The 26,522-nt window shown below is 42.8% G+C and overlaps 1 long non-coding RNA gene across 2 annotated transcripts in view; it reads right to left on the bottom strand.

Moving 5' to 3' along the window:
• LOC130849233 (uncharacterized) overlaps positions 1–18,588 on the bottom strand; it is a 52,775-nt gene extending 34,187 nt beyond the window's left edge. For both annotated transcript variants that reach the window (XR_009052704.1, XR_009052705.1), the window contains exons 1-2: positions 18,338–18,588; positions 1,692–1,773 (exon numbers count right to left, since the gene is read on the bottom strand). This is a non-coding gene — a long non-coding RNA (uncharacterized LOC130849233). The remainder of the gene's footprint in view (positions 1–1,691; positions 1,774–18,337) is intronic.
• Between the last annotated feature and the right edge of the window lie 7,934 nt (positions 18,589–26,522).

Raw genomic sequence — 26,522 nt, 5'->3', positions numbered from 1 at the left:
ACAGGAGGAAATGAGGCTGGAGCATGCCAGGGGGTTCTTACGACCCTAGATGACCCTTCCAGTGGATCCCTGCCTTACTGTGAACAAATTAATTCTCCAGGCAGGGGACCCGTGTCCTTCCAACCCTAACAGATAAAGGACTCTCTCCTGTGAAGGAGAAATCTAAGCGCCCACCAAGGTTTTGAAGGTCCTGTTAGGGAAGAAAACAAGAATGTTTTGACCAAAGCTTTTACCCAGCATGGGAGCTTCCCTAGAGATTCTCCTTGATCACATAGTGAAATGACACATGGAAAGAGCAAATATTTAGAAATCAGACATCTAAGTTTGTATTCTAGCTTGTCCACTTATGAGTTGGGTCACCTTGGGTACGTTTCTCAGCATCTCTGAGTTTCAGCTTTCTAATGCATCTGAAAAATGGGTATAAGAATGCCTACTTTGCAGTGTAATTACAAAATATCAGATGAGATTATGTGTAAAATATCAGGCACATAAGAGACTCTTATTGATAGTGATGATGATGATGACTTGTCATCTTTCACTGATAGCAGCACAGCAACGCTGGTCTCTGGACATAGAAGGAATATTCCAAAGGCATAAACTCCAAAAGGAATAAGCAATAAATACTCCTCAAGCAGTCAGAAGATTTGAGGGGAAAGGGTTCAATTATTTAACCAATTCAAACTAAACTGAGATTTATTTGGCAATTAGTGTGTGCCAAGTAAGACGACAGATACTGGGCATTTCAGGGATACATGTTAATGAGCTCATGCCCTTAAGCTGCTCACAGTCAAATGGAGGAGGGGCCAGGTTATGAGGGGACTTGCGGAGAGTCCCCTGGTGGTCTAGTGGTTAAGATTCAGTGCTTTCACTGCCGTGGCCTGGGTTCAGTCCCTGGTCAGGGAGCTGAGATCCTGCAAGCTATGCAGCATGGCCAAAAAGTACATAAGTAAATAAATAAAGTCACACAGTTTCATTTAAAAAAAAAAAAAAAAAAAGGAGGGGGAAAAAAAAAAGAAATAGACAACCAGAATTGTCCTATATCAGTTTAAGAAATGAAATCCGTGGTTAAAATTCTTGTCAAATATAACTTCAGGCCCAATGAATTTAATAATAATTTATCAGGACCATGTGTAGTTCATCCCAAGAATAAAAGGCTCATTTAACATTCAAAATTTAATCAATGTAATTCATTATTAAAAAAACAGGGACATGTGTCCACACCTCACCATGATGTCAGGCAGAATTTTATTTCATTTTATTTTATTTTTAGATTTATTTTATTACTTATTATTTATTATTATTATTATTATTATTATTATTATTAGCTGTGTTGGGTCTTTGCTGCTGCACATGGGCTTTCTCTAGTTGTGAAGGGCGGGGCTACTCTTGGTTGCGGTGCGTGGGCTTCTCAGTGCGGTAGCATCTCTCCTTGCAGAGCATGGGCTCTAGGCATGTGGGCTTCAGTAGTTGCCAGTAGTTGTGGCGCATGGACTCCTCCTCAACATGTGGGATCTTCCCAGCCCAGGGATCAAACCCGTGTCCCCTGCATTGGTAGGCAGATTCTTAACCACTGCAACACCAGGGAAGCCCCAGGCAGAATTTTAGAACACTGTCAGAGCAAAGAGGATGAGGCAGACCAGTATGGCTTAGCAGGTGCAGGAACTCATAGAAAAGTAGGAAAGTGAACTGACCTTGGATAGCTAAGCGGGCTTTCTAGGCATCTGACAGCATGTTTATAGTCTCGACTGGGAAAATTTGGTTCCATTCTTCCCCCTGCAAAGAATACAAGTTGTTTCTCAATAAGGAGGATAAAGGAGACTCCATACTCCTCTTCCATTTTCTCATCTGAAGTCAGTATCCAATTCTAAGACTGAATACACATCTTGAGAGCTGCCTAGACCAAAACACAGAACTTTTGATGCAGAAATTAATCGACTTATGTTTACATTTACATATAAAAATGTTTCAACTTCATAGAGTTCACTTTGAGACATTTAATGGAAAACGGCATTAAATCACAAAATAAATACACAATATATGACTCATGAGAGGTAAAAAGATAAACAGTACTTGAGATATGTCACTGCTAAGAAATATTAAACGATGTCCCTGGCTGGAAAGAGGAATTAGCAAATTCATTCAGTAGCCTTCTGCTTCTACTAATATGCTCAAACCTTGTTTAAACTAGTAAGTTAGAACTTTTTGATTAAATAAGCAAACAAGTAATTAGCTCTGAATGGAAAATGAAACAGAAGCATAATTCCATTTACTTGTTCTTGTTTGAATGTCAGCTAGTAGAACATGAAGTGTTTCTATGTCTGCTACTGGCCATCTTGTCCAATTTTCCTCCATTTGCTCTAAGTCTGAAGCAGTGGTTCTCAAGGTTGGGAAACTGCTCCCCAGGAGACATTTGGCAATCTCTGGGGACATTTTTAATTGTTAAAATGGAGGTGGGTGGGAAATGCTACTGGCATCTAGTGGGTAGAAACCAGGGATGATGGTAAACATCCTGCAGTTCACAGAACAATCCCCCACAGCAAAAAAATTATCCTGTATGTCAGTAGTGTTGAGACTGAGAAACTGGACAAATCTGGGTAAGTTGAGAAAGGCCTTGCAAAGGAAAAAGAAAAGATAAAATTCAGGAAATCCTTATCTTTCTTAATCATGAAATTGTGAGAAGAGTGTTAATATGGGCAGGTACTTAAAATCAAAGATCCCACAGCATTTTGAGAAGACCAGATTAGAAACTTCACAGTTGCTGTTCAGGTTCTGCAGTAACTCTATTTTAGGAATTCCAAATTGAAACCATAGTTTGATGAAAATTTTAAACAGTAAAAAATATTATTCTGTGTGTGTGTATGTATTTATCTATATCTGTATTTATATATATACAAACATACACATACACATATATAGAGATATTCTCATTTATTAAAAAGAATTATACTATGGAAACAAATATCCATCAATGAAGGACTGCTAAAATAAATTATGGTACATATCTTTATATCCTAGTATTTGTATATTCATTAAAAATAATAAAGATGAAAATAGAAATATGATATGCTTTAAGATCCTACCACGAAAATTTTAAAAGAAGAATAGATTTAAAAATTGGCAAATTATCAATAATTGTTGAAGCTGGATGGAGGTTATGTGAAAGGTTAAATTTTCTGTATACTAAGTTTTAAATTTTCTATTAATATAAAAAGTCAAAAGTAATTATTGGGAAGCACTCTGTGTTTTCATATGGAAATATCTTCAAGATATAATGTGAATAGAAAGAAGTGAGGAACAGGGTTGGGGGGATACAGTGGGGGAAACATAAAAATTTATTTATATATCTGTAAGTACTTAAATAAGGAAATTATGAAATGTTGTCCAAAAAGAATTAAAGTGGTTACATGGGGGGCCTGGAGAGAGGAGTCAGGAACTAAAAGGCTGGGGGATATAAGGATGGGAGAAACACTTTTCAATGTATACCTTTTTGTACTTTTGAATTTTTGAGTCCTGTGAATGTATTACATATTCAAAAACTTAAATGTATGAAATAAGAGTTCATCAGATAGGGGTTTCCTAGATGGTGCAGTGGTTAAGAATCCGCCTGCCAATGCAGGGGACCTGGGTTCGATCCCTGCTCCAGGAAGATCCCACATGCCACGGAGCAACTAAGCCCATGCACCACAACTACTGAGCGTGTGCTTTAGAGCCCGTGAGCCACAACTGCTGAGCCCATGTGCTGCAACTACTGAAGCCCACACACCTATAGCCCATGCTCCATAACAAGGGAAGCCACAGCAATGAGGAGCCCGTGCACCATAACGAAGAGTAGCCCCCACTCACCACAACAACAGAAAGCCCACGCACAGCAACAAATTAAATAAATTAATAATAAAAAAAAAAGAGTTCATCAGATAGAAACAAATCTGTCCTCAAACACTGGGGACATGTTGTTGCCATACTTACATTCCAGCTTTGAAAAGAACTCAGACCACTGTCACAAAGATATATCATTTATCTTCACAAAAACCCCGGAAAATTAAAAACGGGCATGGGGGAAGAAGGAGTAAGAATCTTCAGTCTGATACAGACTGGCACATCACATGAAATAGGAATTAGGTTTGTTCTCCCTGGATCTTAGGAATAGAAAAGAACCAAAGTATAATGGTAAAGAAAGAGAGGAGAATTCTATGGTGGTCCAGTGGTTAGGACTCCGTGCTTTCACTGCTGAGGGCCCTGGTTCAATCCGTGGTTGCGGAACTAAGATCCCATCAAAAAAAGAGAGAGAGAGAGAGTGAGAGCATTAGACTCAACAGAATGAACTTTTAGCACAGAGAGCAGTCTAAGGGAGGCCTCAGAAGTAGCAAATTGCCTGCGTAATCTCCATATAAAATCTTGGTGGAGCATGCAATTTAACAGACAGTTATTGAACTTAGACTGTGCTTAACCCAAAGGTAGAGCAGAGTTAAAGATGAACAAACCACATTCTTAGATATAGCTATCTCTGTGGGGGAGGAAAAGGTTACTTGGCAATATCTGTAAAGATTTAAAATTTCTGCATCCATCAACAGATTCAATGCAATCCCTATCAAATTACCAATGGCATTTTTCACAGAACTAGAACAAGAAATTTTACAATTTGTATGGAAATGCAAAAGACCCTGAATAGCCAAAGCAATCTTAAGAAGGAAAAACAGAGCTGGAGGAATCAGACTCCCTGACTTCAGACTATACTATAAGGCTACAGTGATAAAGACAGTATGGTACTGGCACAAAAACAGAAATATAGATCAATGGAACAGAATAGAGAGCCCAGAGATAAACCCACGCACATATGGTCACCTATCTTTGACAAAGGAGGCAAGGATATACAATGGAAAAAAGACAGCCTCTTCAGTAAGTGGTGCTGCGAAAATTGGACACCTACATATAAAAGAATGAAATTAGAACAATTCCTAACACCATTCACAAAATAAACTCAAAATAGATTAGAGATATAAATATAAGGCCAGACACTATAAAACTCTTACAGGAAAACATAGGCGGAACACTCTATGACATAAATCAAAGCAAGATTCTTTTTGACCCACCTCCTAGAGTAATGGAAATAAAAACAAAAATAAACAAATGGGACCTAATGAATCATAACCAAGACAAAAAGACAAACCTCAGAACGGGAGAAAAGATTTGCCAATGAAGCAACTGACAAAGGATTAATCTCCAAAATATACAAGCAGCTCATGCAGCTCAATATCAAAAAAACAACCCAATCCAAAAATGGATAGAAGACCTAAATAGACATTTCTCCAGAGAAAACATACAGATGGCCAACAAACACATGAAAAGATGCTCAACATCACTAATCATTAGAGAAATGTAAATCAAAGCCACAATGATGTATCACCTCACACCAGTCAGAATGGCCATCATCAAAAAATTTAGAAACAGTAAATTCTGGAGAGGGTGTGGAGAAAAGGGAACCCTCCTGCACTGTTGGTTGGAATGTAAATTGATACAGCCACTATGGAGAACAGTATGGAGATTCCTTAAAAAACTAAAAATAGAACTACCATATGACCCAGCAATCCCACTACTGGGCATATACCCAGAGAGCACCATAATTCAAAAAGACACATGCACTCCAGTGTTCATTGCAGCACTATTTACAATAGCCAGGACATGGAAGCAACCTAAATGCCCATCAACAGATGAATGGATAAAGAAGATGTGATGCATATACACAATGGAATATTACTCAGCCATAAAAAGGAATAAAATTGAGTTATTTGTAGCGAGGTGGATGGACCTAGAATCTGTCATACAGAAAGAAGTTAAGTCAGAAAGAGAAAAACAAATACCATATGCTAACGCATATATGTGGAATCTGAAAAAACTGTACTGATGAACCTAGTAGCAGGGAAAGAATAAAGATGCAGACATAGAGAACGGACTTGAGGACACAGAGGCAAAGGGGAAGCTGGGACAAAGAGAGTAGCATTGACATATATACAATAACAAATGTAAAATAGAAAGCTAGTGGGAAGCTGCTGCATAGCACAGGGTGATCAATTCAATGCTTGGTGATGACCTAGAGGGGTGGGATAGGGAAGGTGGGAGGGAGGCTCAAGAGGGAGGGGATATGGGAATATATGTATAAATACAGCTGATTCACTTTGTTGTACAGCAGAAACTGGCACAACATTTAAAATATAAACGCAATTATACTCCAATAAAGATCTGAAGAAAAAAAAAATGCCTGCATCCTAATACCCAGAAATTTCATTTTATGGTATCTACATGTACGAAAGAGGCATATGTATAAGGATAATCTTTGAATCATTGTTCTGCAGTATCCTAAGTTGGAAATGACCTATGCGTCAATTAATAGGTATTGACTGGCTAAAGAAACTAGAGTATTATGTATTCCTATTAGCAAATACCAGGAAGCAGTTTGGAAAAAGAAAATAAAAGACAGCTTGAGAAAGCCACATGTAATAAAAGAATAGATTGCCAAAATGTATGGTTGAATTGGAAAAAAAAAAAGTTGAAGGATTATCCATACAATATGATACAAGTAAAATTTTTTTAAAACATCATCTTTTCCATGGGCACATATACATGTATGAAACATACAGGAAAAGTTCTGAAAGAAAACCAAAAAGTGATAACCATATTCACTTCCAGGGATTGGGAAAAGGAATGGTGAAGGGATGCATTTAGCCTTCTCTGTAATGTTCTAAATTTTTACCAGGCCAGTGAATTTATGGGTCATTCATTAAGATAAAATAGTTGCTTTCATACTTAAAAGTGGAGGAGAAGATAACATCCTTTCTCAATAATGCTGGGAGATGAAAAGCCATCTTTAGACCAGGAGAAGAGCCACTTACTAAGGATGGTGGAGCAAAAACATCTGTTTAGTTCCTTAATTACAGCCTGGCACTGCTGCATAGCCTGGGCAGTTACCTCTGACTTCTTGTGTCAGAAAAATAAACCTCTTTTGGTTAAGCCCACAGTCAGTTTCCATGCTAACAAATGTTGTCTAACAAACACATGGGGGACTTCCTTGGTGGCACAGTGGTTAGGAATCCACCTGCCAATGCAGGGGACATGGGTTCAGTTCCTGGTCTGGAACGATCCCACATGTCATGGAGCAAAGCTAAGCCTGTGCACCACAACTACTGAAGGCCATGCGCCCTAGGGCCCACATGCCACAACAACTGAGCCCGTGTGCTGCAACTACTGAGCCCATGTGTTGCAACTACTGAAGCCAGCACTCCTAGATCCCGTGCTCAGAGACAAGAGAAGCCACTGTAGCGCGAAGTGCGTGCACTGCAACGAAGAGTAGCCCCCGCTCGCCACACCTAGAGAAGAGCCCATGCGCAGCAGTGAAGACTCAACAGAGACAAAACAACAACAACAAAAACAAACACAGGGGACTCTAGACAGGTTCATTTTGGGGAAAGAACAGAGATGTCTGAAAGGCCTTAGCCTAGCCTGGCTTTGAAAATGTGAAAGAACTGCTCTTCCACTCCAAGGTCCCCTGGGACCACCAGGCCCAGGGCATGTGCCAGACACACAGGGCATCAGATAGAGCCACAGCCCTCAAAGACTCAGAGAAACGTGGGATGGAGGGAGGGGGGCGGTGCATGGGGCTTCAGATCCCCGGAAGCAAAAACACAGGGCAGAAGGGCAGGCTGTTAGAGAGCTGAGTATCTGCAACTTGACTCCAGTGTTTAGGGCCGTAGATCCAACTCTGCATATAGCAGCAGCAAGTGTGGCGGGGGAAGGGCTGGGGCTTTGGCAGCTGTTTGTTTTGAACCTGCCTGGGCAGCTCCCTGAACATTTGTTTCAAAAGCAGGCAAGGGAAGGGGACATTTCAGGGGTGGGGTGGGGGGAAGAGTTTAGGAGAAAGGAAAAGAAGAATGACACACATCCTCGAAATGGATTATATTCCCCAAGGCAATGGGCCACATCTCGCCTGATGGGATTCCCAGAGCCTGACCACACCCTAGAGCTGGGCTTGGCCAAGGGTCAGCCAGACGAGAGCTAGACTAGACTGGAAGCTGTTTGAGAGTCAAAAGGAGACCAAAGTGTCAGCCACTGACGTGAAAGGGGAGGAGCCAGCTGGGTGGAGCTACCCGGAGAGGCCTGGGCGGAGCGGGGTGTGGCCAGGTGGCCAGGCAGTGCAGGCACCTGGGGTGAGCCATTGTTTCCTAAAGTCTGGCAGTGAGGAAGGAACACATGTGGCAGCAGCTTTCACAACACGGGGGAGCTGAGGAAAGAAGGGAGGTCCAGGCAAGAGAGGTAGCCAGCAGGCCCGAAAGGCCCAGGGAGTGGGAACTTTAGATGGTGGCAGGCTGCAGCCCGCTCTGCCGCCCCATCTCCTAGCTGCCTGCTATCCCGTTTTTTTTTGCTCTTAGGGTCCTTTGATCTTTTTTGCTTTTAGGATCTCCCAGAGAATTTGAACTTGAGCTAGGCAGTCTTAAAAATGGAAACATTTTTAATGTCTAAAGACATGTTACAATGGTACGTGCCAAGTGACAAGGGTACTGTGATCATTTAAATGGCGCTACACAGAGCCAGCTCTCAATAGAAACTTGAGAATATTTCCTAATGACTAAAAAGAGGTCAGAAGTCTAAAACTTGAAAGTAAGAAGGGCATTTGGACCATCTAACCCAACTCCGTTACTTTGTAAATGAGAAAACTGAAGGTCAGAGAGCAGTGAGTTGCAGTCACATAGCTAGTTTGGGTGTTATAAAAGCAAACACAGAGCACATATACCAGGAACTTTACACTTTCCATCTACTAGTTCATTTAATGTTTACATCTTTTACATCAGCCCTATCAAGTGGGTATTCTGAGCATCTGAGGTCACACAGAGACAGTAAGTTGCAGAGCTGGGATCTGAAGCCACATAATCTAGCTCCAGAGAGTCTGTGCTCTTAACCACTTTTTAGTCCCTTGCTTCCTCCGTAGCTTCTCCTCTACTTTCCCAAGCTACCTCCACCACCCCCCATCCCTCTGCTTCCTCACCACGGCTATCCCCCCTGCCTGCCACCTCCTTTCAATGTCAATAGGATGTCCTTGCCTTTCTTCTGTGCTCTGATAGAGGCAGAAGAGAAGGATGGCTTTCTGTGGTGTGAGAATGGCAGAGGAAGAACAAAGGGGAGATGGCCACCATGGAGGTCAGGAAGGGGCTGAGGCATGAGCCAGGGAGGATCAGGGCCTAAGCCTCTGCTGAGCTCCAGGGGTAAACTGGCCTTGTCTCCCTGTCCCTTGTTTGGAGCAGGAAGTTGGAATGTGGGGTTCATGGAGACTTGGTGAGGTGGGGATGATGAGCCCCAGGAAATGGTATGTGTTGAGGTCCGAGCACGGGTTGGAAATGACTTTCCAGACATAAGGCAGAATGTAAGGAAGATAGAGTTTATTAGAGAGAAGGGATGCTGTAAAGATAGCGGGATGACTTCCTGGCAGTCCAGGGAGAGCCGATGCTCTGGTGGGCTCACAGCCAACTTTTATAACCCAAGACAAGGAGAATTCCTGCTAGGAAAATGGCGCTAATCTATTGGTCAGTGTGCCAAAGGCAACAGGTGCCATTAGGTGATAGACTAGGGTCCTGTATGGTGAATACCTTCCCTAATATGGAGTCAGGTTATCTGCTAGCCGAAGTCATGAGTCAAAGATTGCTGTGGGGGTCAAGATAACTCCAGAATTTGGTTGCTCTGAGGGTCGGGTTAACTCTGGAATCTTGTCTTGTGACTTTGGTAGCGGACTCCACAGTATGCAAAATTTTGATCATATGCATTTTTTTCACATTTTACCTCCTCCAATGCAAAAGCTGATCCAGCATGAACCAAACTCTGGGTATTGCCCTCTCCCACATCTCCTGGGATCCCAGGAAAGACAGCCATGATAGAGGCCAGAGTTAGGAAACTGAGGTTCAAATCCTGGTTTTGCTGCTTAACTCACTGTGTGGCCTTAAGCAAATCACATCATTTCTTGGAACCTCGGTTTCTTCATCTGTTAAGTGAGAATAACCTACCTCTCACCTAGAGGAGTTGTGAGAATCAGATGAATACTTGCTGCAAGCAAGTGCACCCAGCCCAAGCTTAGCATGTAGTTGACCTGCATAGACCTTCATAGACTGTTGGTCACATCTGAATCTGAGGAGATGGGCAGCCCCAGCTCTCGGGGGAAACCCAAGCAAGATTCCTAGCTAGAGGGTCTTAGAGGGTCTCTTTCAGCATCCGGTTGAAAGAGAGCCCTGGGCTATTCGATTTGAAGCTATATTTGCACAGCAAGCACAGTTTTTGTTTTGTTCTGTCTTACTTAAGAATTACATCTTGTCATAACATAAACCTCTCTATTAAGAAATTAATTTTAAGCATTTTCATTATAAAGTAATACATTTTTATTACTAAACATTTTTAAAATGTAGGAAAATCAACCATAGTTCTACCATTTAATTTTAACATTTAACATTTTTTTCAGTTTTTTCTGTGTGCTTTTATTTTGGTTTTGACTTTGGTAAGATGTTGATAAAAATTAATTAGGTTTTAGTTTCTCTTAGGACAAAATTGTAAATACAAATATATATGTATATGTATTCTATAAATAAATATAATATGTATAATATATAAATATATAAAATATATATATGAGACTGAGAGAAAGAGACTGGGAGAGAGAGGGAGGGAGAGAGAGAGGTTTATTTTAAGAAACTGACTCACATGATTGTGGAGGCTTGGCAAATCCAAAGGGGGTGGAGATTCAGGGAAGAGTTGCAGTTTGAGTCACAGCAGAATCCCTTCTTGCTCTGGGGAAGTTACTCTTTGTTCCACTAAGGCCTTCAACAGATTAGATGAGGCCCACCCACACTATTAAGGGTGAATTGCTTTACTCCACCAATTTAAATGTTAATCTCATCTAAAAACACCTTCACGGAAACCACGGGCAGGCATCATAGCCCAGCCTAAGATGATATATAAAATTAACACTGGGACTTCCCTGGTGGTCCAGTAGTTTAAGACTCTGTGCTTGCACTGCAAGGGGCACGGATTCGATCCCTGGTCAGGGAACTAAGATCCCACATACTGCATGATGTGGCCAAAAATTAAAAACAAACAAACAAAAAAACACTTCGTAAAAGCTTTTTATAAATGAAAGTTCTGACAGTTGAATGGAGCTCCATGTAAGCTGCTTCTCACACCATAACGTATTTGTGTAAAGTTTTGTGGAAACCATGCCAGATGTTGAACCCTGGGCAAGTTTAGCTTAATTCTAGGAAGAGTTTTCTAGTGGGTGCGGTAGTGTGTGTGGAGTGGCTTTACTCTCTGGAGTCAGCAAGCTCACTGCTTTTGTTTAGATTGTATGATGAGGACAGGAGTACATAATAGAGCTGATGGAAATTGTGGATGGAGGTGGTTAAATCACATGGCTTTCCTTAGTGACGTCACTTGGCTTGAAGGAACCAGGTGAGACAATGACATCTTGACAGCGCCTCTTAAGGAGACAATGAAATGTTCTTGTGTGTTTCTCTAGATCGTGTCCTCTGGAAAGCCTGCCAGCCCAACCTACTGCTTTGACAAAGCTCCATCACCCCTAGGAGAGGGCTTGAGGCGGCCAAGGCAATAAAGGGAATTAAACTCTGGCAAAGGTGGAAAAAGACTTCAGGCCAAAGTCTCATTCCCAAAGAATGGGGGTTGGAGCCATGAGCCCTGCTATTTCTGTCTTCTCAAGAGATTACCAATCCAGCTGGCAGGCATCTCTGTCAAGAGAAATTTGCAGAGCGTGAGAGCCAGTAGGTCAGACGGGTCTGGGGAAGGCATGGCCCCACCCCTGCCCCACCTCCCAGCACACCACCAGTGCCTTTGTCATCAGCAACTTTAGTCCCCAGCCTAAGATAGAGGCTGTCCTGGAGCCTTAGCAGGAAAGGTCAGTTGATTTAAATAGCTGTGGCATCTGTAGCAACTTTCCTGGCCTAAGAAAGGAAACCCAAGCCACAAGAGAAGATGTGCCCATCGCTCTACCTATGGTGGCAGGGACAGAAAGAGAGGCTCACGAGCATTTGTTAGACATCGGCTGTGATCCCTACTAGTGTGCTTTGGCATGTCCACTCAGTGACCTTACTTAATCCTGAGGGCTGTATATCATTATAACCATGTTGTAGGTGATGAAAAATCTCAGCAAGATTAAATGACTTGCCCAAAGGTAGGAGGACCAGACATCGCTCCTTCACTTACTCAGTGCTGTAGTCTTAGGGCCATGGGGCTAAAAAGTGTAGGCATTTTTTTCTGAAAAGATCATAAATGCATGATTTTTTAAGAACTCTGAACTGCAGAGAAAACAACAAACAATTCGCTCTTATCCCTTTCTCAAGGAAGTCACCATTGGTATTTTGTAAATTTTACCAGGAATAGTCTATGAACATAAGCATGTAATTATGTCTGGGAGTGTGTGTGTTTTTTGTGTACCCATTTTGCTTTTTCACCTAAAAGTATAGGTCCAACTTGCCTATCAGTGCACATAGACCTCTTTCATTCTTATTAACAGCTGCGTTATACACATGAATGGGCCATATTTATCCAACCACTTGGTTTCAGTAGTTTGTTAATATAAACAATAGGGCAGTGATCTTTCCTACATATGTCTTTATGCACATATGCAAGCATATATATTTCTAGAAGGATATTTGCTGGATCAGAAAGATGTGTGCATTGGGAATAGTGATTTCAATTGCCAAATTGCCCTCACAAAAAGATGTCCCAACTTCCACTTCCACTAACAGTATCTGAGAGACTGCGGTGATTCTAACCTGCCAGAGAGGCCCAGAATCTTCCCACATGGCATCTGACAGAACCAGGGCCCAGACCCAGGACTTCTGTTTTGTTTTTTGTTTGTTTTGTTTTTTTAATAAGTTTATTTGTTTATTTACTTATTTATTTATTTTTGGCTATGTTGGGTCTTTGTCTCTGCTCACTGGCTTTCTCTAGTTGTGGCGAGCGGGGACTACGCTTCTTTGTGGTGCACAGGCTTCTCATTGTGGTGGCTTCTCTTGTTGCGGAACACAGGCTCTAGGCACTTGGGCTTCATAGTTGAGGCATGCAGGCTCAGTAGTTGTGGCTCGAGGGCTCTAGAGCACAGAGTCAGTAGCTTCATGGCATGTGGGATCTTCCAGGCCCAGGGCTCGAACCCGTGTCCCCTGCATTGGCAGGCAGATTCTTAACCACTGCACCACCAGGGAAGTCCCAGGGCTTCTGTTCTTAGCTCTATTCTTAGCTCTAGTATTTTTTAGTTTTCCTTTTATGCAAAAGTTACCCTTCACATAGACATGATCTAAAGGAGGTGGGAGAAAGTCAGAATTTAAATGAAACAGAAGGGATAGTGTCTCTACCTTTGGAGCTTAGCTCCTAGGAGTAAAGAAAGCAATACAAACTGATGAACAAATCACTAAACAACCCAAGGTCCAATGGCCAGCCTCCTTTCTGAGCCTCAGAAGTCCAGCACTTGCATGGATCTACTTTAAAATGTTACCTTGTCTCCACTGAATCTCCTAAAGGCCCTCTCTGGGCCTCACTGGACTTGTCTGGCTGGGAAGGTTTTACAATGAAAGAAGTTTTGCCTTCTTTCCCTAACGTCTGTTCTCCAAGAGTGAGGGCCCTTGTGTCCATTCTACTGGTTTGCACAATGCAGGCGCCTAGAGCATTTCCTTGATCCATGCCATAAAGATGGGAGGTGAACTATGGAAAAAAAACTTAAGACTTCTTAAATAATTCTTTAAATGATTTTACTTGGAATGTAATTTTGTGAAAGTGAACATCTTTAGAAATGCCATGTCCAATGCATAGTAGCAGGAAAAATTCTACTTAGCACTTCATGGATGTCATCTCATTAATGCTAGTGACTTTATATTGCTATGTTAATCCCACTCTACTGGTGAGAAAAATAAGGCATAGAGAATGTAAATTACCAAGGTCATATAAGTAATGAGACCTAAAATTAACCTAGGCCTTCCGTTGAATTCCACATCCCAGACTGTAGTATATCATATTGAAAATAATAATAATAATAATTATTATTATAAGTAATATAGAAAATTAACACACAAATAGATTAGCATGGCAATGTTATGCTAATTATGATACTTGTGATGAAAGAAATGTTAAGATGGATGTGCTGGAATAAAGCAGAGGACAGAGTAGAGGGTTTAGAGAGGATGATTAGGGAAGGCTTTTCTGAGAAGGTGGCAGTTGAGTTGAGACTTAGGAAAACAGACAGCTCTGCTTGGAATTTGAGGAAGAACCTCTTCTGACTGAAGAAACAGCACACTCAAAGTTTACCATCTTGGTGTGTTCACAGAACAGAAAGCAGAATGGAGGGACTGAGCATAGGGAGTGAGAGCAGGCTGATCTAAGATGAAGCTGGAGAAGCAGGAAGGGTCCAGATGAAAGCAGGACCTGAGAGACAGCAGAAGGGAGCTTGAATTCCATTACGACAACAATGGGAAACCATCAAAAAGTGTCAGAAGAGATGAGACTTAATCCAGTTTAGGTTTTTGAGAGATTTCTCTGGTTGCTGTTGGGAAATACATTCATCAGATTTAGAGTTGAAGGAGAAAGACCATTTGCAAGGCTTAAGTGGAAGGACAAATGAAAGATGATGGTGACTTGGACTAGGAAGGCAATGGTGGAGATAGAAAAAAATGGGAGGATTCAAAATACATTTGTAAATAAAACATAGAGGATTTGCTGATAGACAAGATGGGGAAAGAGAGTGCCATGCATCAAAAGGAAGAATCAGGATCAATTGCTAGGTTTAGGGCAACAATGACTGGTACCAGAGCAAAGAGGAGGAAGAGTCTTAGGGTGCTCTGAAATAAAGGGCTCTTTATTGAACATACTTAAGTTTTAGATTCCTGTTGATAGCCAGTGAGTTTCTCGAGTATGTAGTTGGATACAGAAGTCAAGAGCTCAAGGGAAAGATCTGGGCTGGAGATAAAAATTGGGACATGTAGTCTGAGGGTTACCAGGGGAGGGATATACATTAAAAAAGAGTCTAGGCTAGAGCTCTATAAACTCTCCAAAATGTAGAGATTGAAGCTGGTCAAGGGAGGAGGAAGAACCAGTGAAAGAGATTGAAAAGGAAAGGCCAGGTGAGATGTAGGGGGTAAGGAAGAACTCACAGAAACATCTGGGAATCCAAGAGCTCTGGACTTATATCCAACTGCCCTGAAGGGGAGCCTTGGTCAAGGCAATGAGATGGAAGGAATAAGTTAGGACTATATGTATAGAAAGGCGTTGATCACAAGCCAGGAGTTCTAGAGAGCGCAGTGGAGGGGTCAGATGTGGGGGAGGGAGGAATAAATTGGTCCACATTAGGGGATGTGTGGAACAGCACGGATATGAGAGACCCTGTCATAAAGGCTGAGGTTTGGAGCTCTGGCTGGATTGAGAAAAATAGGGAGGAGGTGCTTGGTGGAATTAGTGTTGGATAATCAGTTCAAAGTACAGTCCAGAATATTCCTAATGCCCTAGTGAGGAGACTAGGCTTTGTAGCAACAAGCTCCCTTGTGCAGCTTGGGGTATTATAAGTCCCACTTTACAGGTATAGAAAATTACTCTTGATTAGTTTAAGTAAATTGATGCCAGGTGGAAAGTGAACTAGGTCCTTTGAGTCCGAAATCAGGGTTTGGCCTGGCACTCTGAAGCTGAGAGGTATTTCCTAAACTTGACGGAGAAGAATCATTTGGGATCGTTCTTAAAAATACATACTCCCAGCGGCTTCCCTGGTGGCTCAGTGGTTAAGAATCCACCTGCCAATGCAGGGGAAACAGGTTTGAGCCCTGGGCCGGGAAGATCCCACATGTCTCAGAGCAACTAAGCCCGTGTGCCACAACTACTGAGCCTGTGCCCTAGAGTCCGAGAGCCACAACTGTTGAGCCCATGTGCCACAACTACTGAAGCCCGCATGCCTAGAGCCCGTGCTCCACAACAAGAGAAGCCACTGTAGCAAGAAGCCTGCACACTGCAACGAAGAGTAGCCTCCACTCACTGCAACTAGAGAAAGCCCATGTGCAGCAACGAAGACCCAACGCAGCTGATAAATAAATAAATAAATTTATTTAAAAAAAAAAAAGAGTCAAAGGACTTATTTGTATGCTGTTTGTTTTTTAAATTAATTAATTAATTAATTTGTTGGCTGTGTTGGGTCTTCGTTGCTACACACGGGCTTTCTTTAGTTGCAGTGAGTGGGGGCTACTCTTTGTTTTGGTGCCAGGGCTCCTCATTGCGGTGGCTTCTCTTGTTGTGGAGCACCGGCTCTAAGCATGTGGGCTTCAGTAGTTGTGGCTCGAGGGCTCAATAGTTGTGGCTCGCCGGCTGTAGAACACAGGATCTGTAGCGCACAGGCTTAGTTGCTCCACGGCATGTGGGATCTTCCCAGACCAGGGATCAAACCTGTGTCCCCTGCATTGGCAGGCAGATTCTTAACCACTGCACCACCAGGGAAGTCTCATTCCTTTGCCTCTTGAAAGCAAAAATTATATGGTCAAGGAATATACTAGCTGTATAGCCATTATGGATCTATTAAGCATTTTTCTGAGGGACCTCGGGGACATCACATTTAGTTTCCATGTTCCTTTCTTTACTTGAACCTCCTCTCCACCTGCCTTTCAGGGATGTCCTGACACCCGCCCCTTATCTTACTAACCTATGTGCCAGCATACTAATGTATGTACTTAGGTATGAAGAGCCCAGGAAACTGTGAGAATCATAGTGGGAAATTTAAACTGTTTGTTTTTCTTCTTTATCCATCTGGTCATTTTAGCCCTTGTTGCAGTTCTTTAAGAATGCAATACAGTGGGAATTCTGTGGCTGTCCAGTGGTTAAGACTCCGAGCTTGCACCACAGGGCGCTTCCACTGGTCAGGGAACTAAGATCCTGCATGCCATGAGGCACAGCCAAAGAAGAAAATAATAACAAAAAAACAAAAAAACTGCTAGAGTTATTATCATTATTACATACTTAGTCTTTTCATAACACAAAGGAAAAATTAAATGGATTTGACATACACGTATCCCCCACTTTTCAAAACTTGGCTTAATTCCAGGTTCCTTTATGTCTCTTGGATTTTAGCTAAGACCTATGTTAGTATCTGTTTTTGCTCACTGAAAGGAATCTGAAGAGGATTTTTGCTTCTACCAAAAAAAAAAAAGTACCAAAACAGTGAAAAGTGAAAGTAGTGTCCAGTGTTTGTTTTGCCTTTGTAGAAGCAGCACACATCCTACCCAAGCAGTGCGAGTGGCACTGCCAAGCTCCTACCTAGGAACCACACTCAGCATCTCAGCATCAAGCCACCATAGCTTTGACTGTGTCTGTGAGCACCTGTGCTTTATCTCAATGTATCCATACTTCGTGCCTCCATTAGCGAGATGTGTCCTAAGGTGATTGCTTCCTTGAGTTAATGCCATTTCCACTTAGGAAAGGTTTCAGAGGAACACACTGAGGCACCAAGAAGTCCAGTTTAACCTGAGTTAGAAATGTTCCCTTTCTGAAACATGAAGGCAAAGGAGTAGGAGCCAAGAACACAGGTTCTAAAATAAAACTGGGGGACTTCCCTGGTGGTGCAGTGGTTGAGAATCCGCCTGCCAATACAGGGGACACAGGTTCAATCCCTGGTCTGGAAAGATCCCACATGCCGTGGAGCAGCTAAGCCCATGTGCCACAACAATCGAGCTGTTAACTACTGAAGCCTGCCCACCTAGAGCTCGTGCTCCCGCTACAGGAGAAGCCACCGCAAAGAGAAACCTGCCCACCACAAGGAAGAGTAGCCCCTACTCGCCACAACTAGAGGTAGTTCGCGTGCAGCAACGAAGACCCAACGCAGCCAATAAATAAATAGATTAATTAATTAATTAATTACAAACAACAACAAAAAACACTTACTGAATATCTACTAGGAACTTGGATATCAGAAGGCATGCCAAAGATAGGGTAGAGGCTTCTAAATGTACACTCATGGAATGTTATTTTACTTCATTTGCCTTAATTAAATTAAATCTGAAGCCAATAGTAATGATACTGAGGTACGGCCTGGTGGCTTCCGCAGTCTCATAATCTTCATCAGAATCTCTATGCAACTATTCCAAACAGATTTACAAGCTAGGTAAAGAGTGTCCCTGTTCTGCAAACGCAGCTCCCGGATAAGTCTTCTGGCTGCCCGGACGACCCAAGAGCTGCCTTGTGCCCCGCCTTTCAGTGGAGTTCTTGCTGCACTCTGAGCCCATGCTGCTGGGTCCCTGGCCCTGCCCAGAGCTGGAAATAAATTTGGAAGAATTACCTGGTGCTTAGAACACAAGGAAAAGGTGGCAAGTGTCTGCTGCTGGTGATGTCAATGTCCATGGTCCCCTGGAAGCAGGTGGCTGGCTCACTGCTTTGGCCCAGCCTCTTCAGGTGAACGCTGTCAGCTTCTTGTCACCTTCCTCGGCCCCCAAAACAATATCAATATCCTTTCTGTCTTGGGGAGTATTTCCTTTAAATCTTCTCAGAGGCTCCCTTCCCCCTGTAAGATTTAAAGTGTTTAAGCTTTCGCTTAAGGGCTGCTGGGAAGTAGTCTTCCAGTAGCTTCAGATTTCTACCCAGCTTCAGTTTCCACCTAGCAACCCAACCTTCCCCTGAGGCAAAGAAACAAAAATCCCAGCTAACTGCGGGCCAAGCTGTAGGGCCAGCTGGGGGTGGGGGCAGGGAGGACTACCTGCTAAAGCGCTCTTGGAACCATCCTCAGTAACCTAAGCACAAGGGTGGCCAGGATACTATACACTGGGTGAATGCTGCCCTAATTTTTTAAAATACAAGTTTTGGTAGTGAGACAGGTAAGCTTTTTAATACAGACAAACTTTAATACTTTTCTTTTCTTTTGGGGCTACTCTTCATTGCAGTGCGCGGGCTTCTCATTGCTGTGGCTTCTCTTGTTGCGGAGCATGGGCTCTAGGCGTGCGGGCTTCAGTAGTTGTGGCATGCGGGCCCAAGATTTTTAGAAAAATCTTGAAAACAAATTATCAAGTGGTAATTAGAAACAAAAGGCCTGGTCATGACAAATAGGTTAACTAAGAAAAGTCATGACAACCTGGCCAGATATTTTTTTCTTTTTTTTCTTTTCTTTTCCTTTATTCTTTTCTCTTCTCTTTCCTTTGTTTTTTCTTTCTTGACTAAATTTGTCTTGATTTCAGTAAGATATTTGAAAAAAATCTCTTATGAGTAAACTAAACAAGCTGAAAAGAAATGTAAACTGGATAAAGGACAGTTAGATGCTATCTGGTGCAACAACGAATATTCACAGAGTATTGATTGATGAATTGATTCCAACCTGAAAGGAAGTCTTTCAGAGATTTGCAGCAGAATATTCTACTTATCTCTGCCTCCATTCTGTTTTTGTCGTTTACTTGTTTGAAGAACTTATAGTAACACAGTTACATAATTTACCAGTGACTTAGAGAGAGAAAATAAGATAAATTCAAAAAGATCACAATGGCTTGAAAAAGTTGTACCAAAGGCAGCAAGATGATTTGTAACAAGGATGAACTTTTTTTTTAATATTTATTTTATATTGGACTATAGTTGATTTACAATGTTGTGTTAGTTTCGGTTATACAACACAGTTATATATATATACACATTATCTATTCTATTTCAAATTCTTTTCCCATTTAGGTTATTACAGAATATTAACTAGAGTACCCTGTGCTATACAGTAGGTCCTTGTTGATTATCTATTTTAAATATAGTAGTATGTTCAGACTTCCCTGGTGCTCCAGTGGAAGATTCTGTGCTCCCAGTGCAGGGGCACAGGTTCGATCCCTGGTTGGGGAAGATCCTTCATGCTGTGTGGCAAGACCAAAAATATATATGTATATATATTATATATGTTAATCCCAAACTCTCAGTTTATCTCTCCCCGATACCTTTCCCCTTTAGTAACCATAAGTTTGTTCTCTGAGTCTATGAGTCTGCTTCTTTTTGTAAATGAGTTCACTTGTATCATTTTTTTTTTAGATTTCGCATATAAGCAATATCATATGATGTTTTCATTTCTATGTCTGACTTAGGATAAACTCTATATTCTTATGAAGGCCTGAAAAATCAAGAGCAATGTATTCCTTCTCTCACGGATTTAATTTTTGTGTGTGTGTGGGGGGTGCTGCATGGGGTCTTCGTTGCTGGGCACAGGCTTTCTCTAGTTGCGGCGAGCAGGGGCTACTCTTCGTTGAGGTGCTCAGGTTTCTCAGTGTGGTGGCTTCTCTTGTTGCGGAGCACGGGCTCTAGGTGCGCAGGCTTCAGTAGTTGCAGCACACAGGCTCAGTCGTTGTGGCACATGGGCTTAGTTGCTCCACGGTATGTGGGATCTTCCCAAATCAGGGCTTGAACCCATGTCCCCTGCATTAGCAGGCAGATTCTTACCCCGGGCCACCAGGGAAGGCCCTCTCAAGGATTTTAATAGACTGCAAAGCAAAGGTGTGATAAGACTTTCTTATGTTAATTAGAAATTGGATGTCTAGAAGAAGGAAGAAGCAAGTACCTGTTCTAAAATCACACCCATTAGAATAGTCCTAGAGAATCAGCCTTTTAGAACTGGATCAATGATCTAGAGAATATCTAGAGGAATGAGAACAGGCTGGGGAAGAATCTAGAAGTCATTGTAGGACAGAAGCAACTGGGAATGTTCAATGTGAAAAAGAAATAACTCAGTGGAGACATGAGTCCTGTCTTCACATCTCTCAAGAATTGTCATCTGAGAGAGATTAACCTCTTGGGTCTGTGTAATGTCAGTGGGCAGAATGAGAATAGAGACAAAAAGAAAAGAAACAAGAAGGGAGAAAACAAACAACAACTACAGAGCAGCAACTTTTTACCTCATCATAAAGAAAGCATAAAGCATTTCATAAATGGAAAGGGCTTCCTTGTGATATAGTGATCTCCTTGCCCTAGAGAGTGTGAGCATAAAGTGCATGACAGCCTATAATGGATGCTGTAAAAACAGTTTCTAAACCTGGAAGGCTGCACAAAATCACCCATTGAGCCTAATCCCTGATTAGGCTTCAGGAAGACTCTGAATACACTGAAATTATAAATGAAGCTTGTTTTAGGGGGGGTATCTGTATCTATCTATAACTGCTTCTTTGTATGTGTCCAAGAGAGAAATAACCCAAAATAAAAATTAAGGTGACTGTCCTAGGCTGACTTCTACTTCTGATATTCTAGGATTCAAATTCCTGCACCAACATCTTTGAGCACCAAGGCCAGTGAAACTTCCAATGCGCATGCACTGACAAGAAAGGATTCCTTGGATGCCTGGGACAGAGATGTGGGCCATCCCTACCTCAGCATCACTACTTTTGGGTTCAGATTTTTTTTTTCCCTCTGGCCATGCCACACGGCTTGCGGGATCTTAGTTCCCTGACCAAGGATTGAACCCAGGCTCCCAGCATTTGAAAGTTGGAGCCCTCACCATTGGACAAGCAAGGAATTTCCTTGTCTTCAGATTTAATTTGATTGGAGTAAATGAAACAAAGTGACACTTTGTGGGTACAAACTCGGAACCCTTTACCCTATCTTTGGCACCTGCTCCTGATGTCTACCCAAGTTCCTGAAAGCAGGTGAGAGTGGGCTCTAATCTTCTGAAATACAACAGAAGAAAAAGGCCTCGGGTCTCCAGGACCCTCTGGGGCTTTCCTCCTCACCAGCCCCTGACTCATGCAGTCAGCATGGAGCTGTTGGAGGCTGTGTGAATGGAGACAGTGTCATGCCTGTGTATCTTCCATCAAGAACACTCTGTGCTACACCATGCCAGGTAGCTGCAGCCCCCGGTAGGACACCAGTGGGCCCTGGGGTGATGCCTGCAGGCAGCTGGCACTCAGCGAGCTCCTCCACAGACCTGAAGGGGGCCTCCAGCCCAGCTCAAATGAGGGGAGGAGAACTTTTCAGGTAGCATATCCTATCACTGGAGACCAAGAACATATGAACAGGCAGGAGAGAGAAATAGTCTCCCTATCTCCACTCTCCCCTCCATTTTTTCTCCCTCTTTTCTCCGCCTCCATTCTGGCTCTTTCCATATTCTCTCTCCACTTCTTTGATTGTTTTTATCCTCCTTCTGTTGTGATGTCTCAGCTGGTTCAGTGTCACTGTTCAAAATTTTAGTTACATAATATGGCTTATAAAAGCAAAATAACCCTGCTGACTGCCATGCCAGGCTGGGTGAAACCCAGATGAAAAGAAAACACCTGGTGTCCAGCATTTCTGGGCTTCCTTGGACTCTTTGCAAGGAGGATCAGCAGAAAAGGGCTTACGTGTTCCTAGGGCACTAGACATCTGAGTCTCTCTTGAGACGAACTCAGTCAGGTCTTGGAGCTTTCCAGTCTGTTAAAAGGCAGAGGAAGAACAGGTGAGAGACAGGGAGGGTGGCGTGGAGTGAGCAGTGGCAAAGAGAGACTCAATGATTAAATAAATGTGAGAAATAGGAGAAGAATCTTCCCTCCTTTCCATGCTCTGTCACCATCTCTGGAATTCTGAGTCAGCATCTCTGCGGAAAACTTTGCACAGTCCACACTAGTTTAGTAGCCCCTGGAAGTATTTTTTGATTTCTCAGTAGTTGTGTAGACAAAGGACAGGGCCATATCAGTAGTTTCAAGCTCCCAGAAGTGATTTACGTTACCCTTGTGCCCTAGGAGATGTTCCTGGCTCCCAGATCTTGGCTATTCAGGCAGGAATAGTAATGCAACCCCCCAAGGGTCTCTCCTGGGAATGCTGTGGTAAGAACATAGACGTTTTGGGGGGTTTCTGGGTTTCTATTCGTTCTGCTGACTTGCCCTTTTCCCTAAGTATGGATCAGGAAAAGGGCAGATCCATAATGTCATATTTTAGAATTAGAGAAAGTTTAGCCTAGGCTAAGGGGGAATCCATCACATTGTCTTCTCCAAACACTTAAACCCAGGTGAGGACTTCCCAGGTGGCACAGAGGTTAAGAATCCTCCTGCCAATGCAGGGGACACGGGTTTGATCCCTGGTCAGGAAGATCCCACATGCTGCGGAGCAACTAAGCCAGGCGAGACAACTACTGAGTCTGTGCTGTAGAGCCCGTGAGCCACAACTACTGAAGCCTGTGTGCCTAGAGCCCATGCTCCACAACAAGAGGAGCCACCACACTGAAAAGCTCGTGCACCACAACGAACAGTAGCCCCCGCTCATTGCAACTAGGGAGAAGCCCATGCGTAGCAACGAAGACCCAACACAGCCAAAAGTAAAATAAATAAATTTAAACAAATAAATAAACAAACCCAGGTGAAATGTGGGTTGCAGAGACCATCCAGGGCACCTCTGACGGGAAGGAGTCCTCTCACAGAGGAGCATGCAGGACGGGGCTCGTAGTGGCGCTCACGTGAATGCAGAGGCTGCCCCTGGCTTTGGAAGGCTGATAGGAGTCCAGTCTGGGAATTTACTTATATGCACACACACTTTGGGGCTTTTTGGTCCCTGGAAACATTGCCTCTATCTTCTTGCCTGCTCCAGGTTCCCTGTGTGGCTCCCAGAGGACCTTCCTGCTGTTTGGGATGGAGAAAGGGAAAGGCGTAACCAGCTTATTCCTCACTCCCAATTAAGTGCAGACATTGAACTGGAAATCCTTAATTCCACTCTCTGACAGACAAAAGGGAATATTTAAGAACAGGAATCAAAGGAAGGAAACCAGAAACTATAAATAAAAGACTTTCTCCCCAGGACGATACTTCAATCTTTACTATTGTCTCAGGGCCAAACTTGCCCATCATGATACATTTAAAGATTGGCCTAGAAATTCTTTGATACTCCTCCCCTCCAGAGGTGGGCTTTTCCTTCCTCTAAGCATGGACTGAATTTAGTGACTCTTCCAGCACATAGAGAATGGCAAGAGTGAGGGAATATCAATTCCAAGATTAGGTTATAAAGGACTTCCCTGGTGATGCAGTAGTTAAGAATCCACCTGCCAATGCAGGGGACACGGGTTCGTGCCCTGGTCCAGGAAGATCCCACATGCCGCGGAGCAACTAAGCCCGTGTGCCACAACTACTGAAGCCCATGTGCCTAGAGCCTGTGCTTCCTAGAGCCCGTGCTTCACAACAAAAGAAGCCACTGCAATAAGAAGGCTGTGCCCTGCAACGAAGAGTAGTCCCTGCTCGCCACAACTAGAGAGAGCCCATGCACAGCAGTGAACACCCAACACAGCCAATAAATAAATAAATAAATAAATTTTAAAAAGTTTAGGTTATAAAGAGACTATGTCTTCCATCTCTCTCTCTCTCTTTCATTTTCTTTCTTGCTTCACTCACTCTGAAGAAAGACGTGTCGTGAAGGGCACTGTGGAGAGGGCTGTGTGGCAGGGAACTGTAGCCTCCTGCCCAGTCACGTGACTGCGCTTGGTAACAGATCCTGCAGTGCAGTCACATCTTCATAAACTGCAGCGCTGACAGTATGACTCAGCCTCCAAAGAAACTCTGAGGCAGAATCACCCAGCGAAGTCACTCCCAGATTCCTGACCCCAGGAAACTGTATCAGATAATAAATATTTGCTGTTTTCAGCTGCTATATTTTTGGAGTAATTTGTTATGCAATGATGGGTCATACACTTCAGTGCTTTCAAATTATATGTATCCCTCAGGGATGGAGAGTAGTGGCCTGATTTCCCTGGGGAAGATTGTCATCCAGCTTTAAGACTCCTCCTGTACATGAAGTAGGAGTCTTCAGACAGAGAGAAATTGTCCTCTCTAACCTAGAAGAAATGAGTTTTAAATATGTTGAATATTCCTATTATTACTCATACTAAAATGGTGCTTCATATTCTTCCCCCTCAAAGAAATGCTGTGTCAAGGTATGACTTGTTCATTTCTTTCAGACTTCTCCAGCATCCCTGACTTTCTGAATTTAGCTGTGAACATTGATCACAAACAAAAAACCATAAATTGAAAGGACTCAGCTCCAAGAAAGCAGATTCAATCCTTAACTGCTTCATTTCACTGTTGGACATGGTTCACCACACAGAATTCTGAATCCAAAAGGAATTTCAGGGATGTCCGTAGCTTATCCCAGGCTGATTCTATTAGGATGGTGTCAATTTCTGTACAAATGAATCATTTAATAGCAGATAGTCTAGGTATCAATGTGTTCCCAACTGTCCCCTCCTTAGGGAAGGGAGGAACCTGCAAGACTCAGCTGCTTCCAGGACATAGCAGTTGGGGTAATCATCCTTGAAGGCCCTGCATTTGGGATCAGGAAGAGGAGACTATTTCTGGACTGCGTAATTTGGGATTAACAGCAGGAGTGAGGAAGCTCATACACAAATCATTGACATCTAAGATTAATGCTTGTTAACAAACTGCCCTCCCACCCCTATTCTCCACCCCAGGAGGCTTCTATCCACTTCTTTTAGCCACTGACACTGGTAATGACCTTTCTGCTAATTCAATAAACATTTACCAAAGGCTTATATGGTTATGTGCCTTAAGTAGGCTAGGCCACAATGTATTTATGTAAAGATGTTAACAGGGTGGCAGTTTCTGGTTCCTAAGCCCATCTAGGAATGAGTCTGGAAGTAGGTTGTTTGGGGAGGAGAGCCCTAGTACATTCATTTTATGATCCTCTCTTGTAAAGAAAGCCCTGGGGAAGTGGATTCTCCTACTATGCTGTCTCTTTGAGCTTAGCTCATAATATATCACAGATTCCTTCCCAGAGACCGGACAAGTGTTCACTTCTTCCCCCTCACCCACCAAATCCTCTTTCCTCCCTTCTAGCAATATGATACTGTACTTGGTCATATAGCGTTCTTTGAGTAGTTATGAAAACAGCTCAAAACATCATTTGAGGATAAACTAGTACACATAGCAATAGGCCCAGAAGTCTCATACCGTTTCATGATGCTGGTGACACTCTTTTAGCTCTAAGAGGGAGGGCTGTGAAGAAGAGTATGAATTTCTACTCACTTGACCCCCTCATTCCTATATTTGCACCAAAACACCAAAAAAAAATAGTGCCCATTTGATCCCCATGACATCTATTAAATTTTGGAGGTATCGTGAATGCCTCTTCCATTTAATGTCAATAGAACAGAGTAATAGTCACAGAGGACGAGTTATTCTGAACCTTTATTGAAAGGCAAGTGCGGAAAGGCTGCCTTGCAGAGTTTAGATTTGATGAGTGTGCACCCACTAGAGTTAAGTCAGCAGATCTGCTGACTACGCCATAAGGTGGAGGAGTGGAGGAAGCTGAGGCAGTGACAGCCTCAAGACAATGCAAATAACTATCTGAAATCCATGAGAAAGAGAACAACTTGCTGAGGTCCAAGGCCCTCCAAAAGCAAGTCATCAAATGACAACAGGAACTACATAGACACTTCCTCTGTAACATGTGACACCACCCCCTTCATATCAGAGAGGCTCTGGGCAGTGAATCATAGATAAACAATTAGTTTAGACAAAAACCTTCTGTCCGCTAAGCACAGGAGA

The sequence above is a fragment of the Hippopotamus amphibius genome, chromosome 3 (genome assembly GCF_030028045.1).
Source record: "Hippopotamus amphibius kiboko isolate mHipAmp2 chromosome 3, mHipAmp2.hap2, whole genome shotgun sequence".
Lineage (NCBI taxonomy): Eukaryota > Metazoa > Chordata > Mammalia > Artiodactyla > Hippopotamidae > Hippopotamus > Hippopotamus amphibius.
The sequence above is the reverse complement of the archived record's forward strand: the minus strand, read 5'-3'. Positions and strand labels throughout refer to the sequence as shown.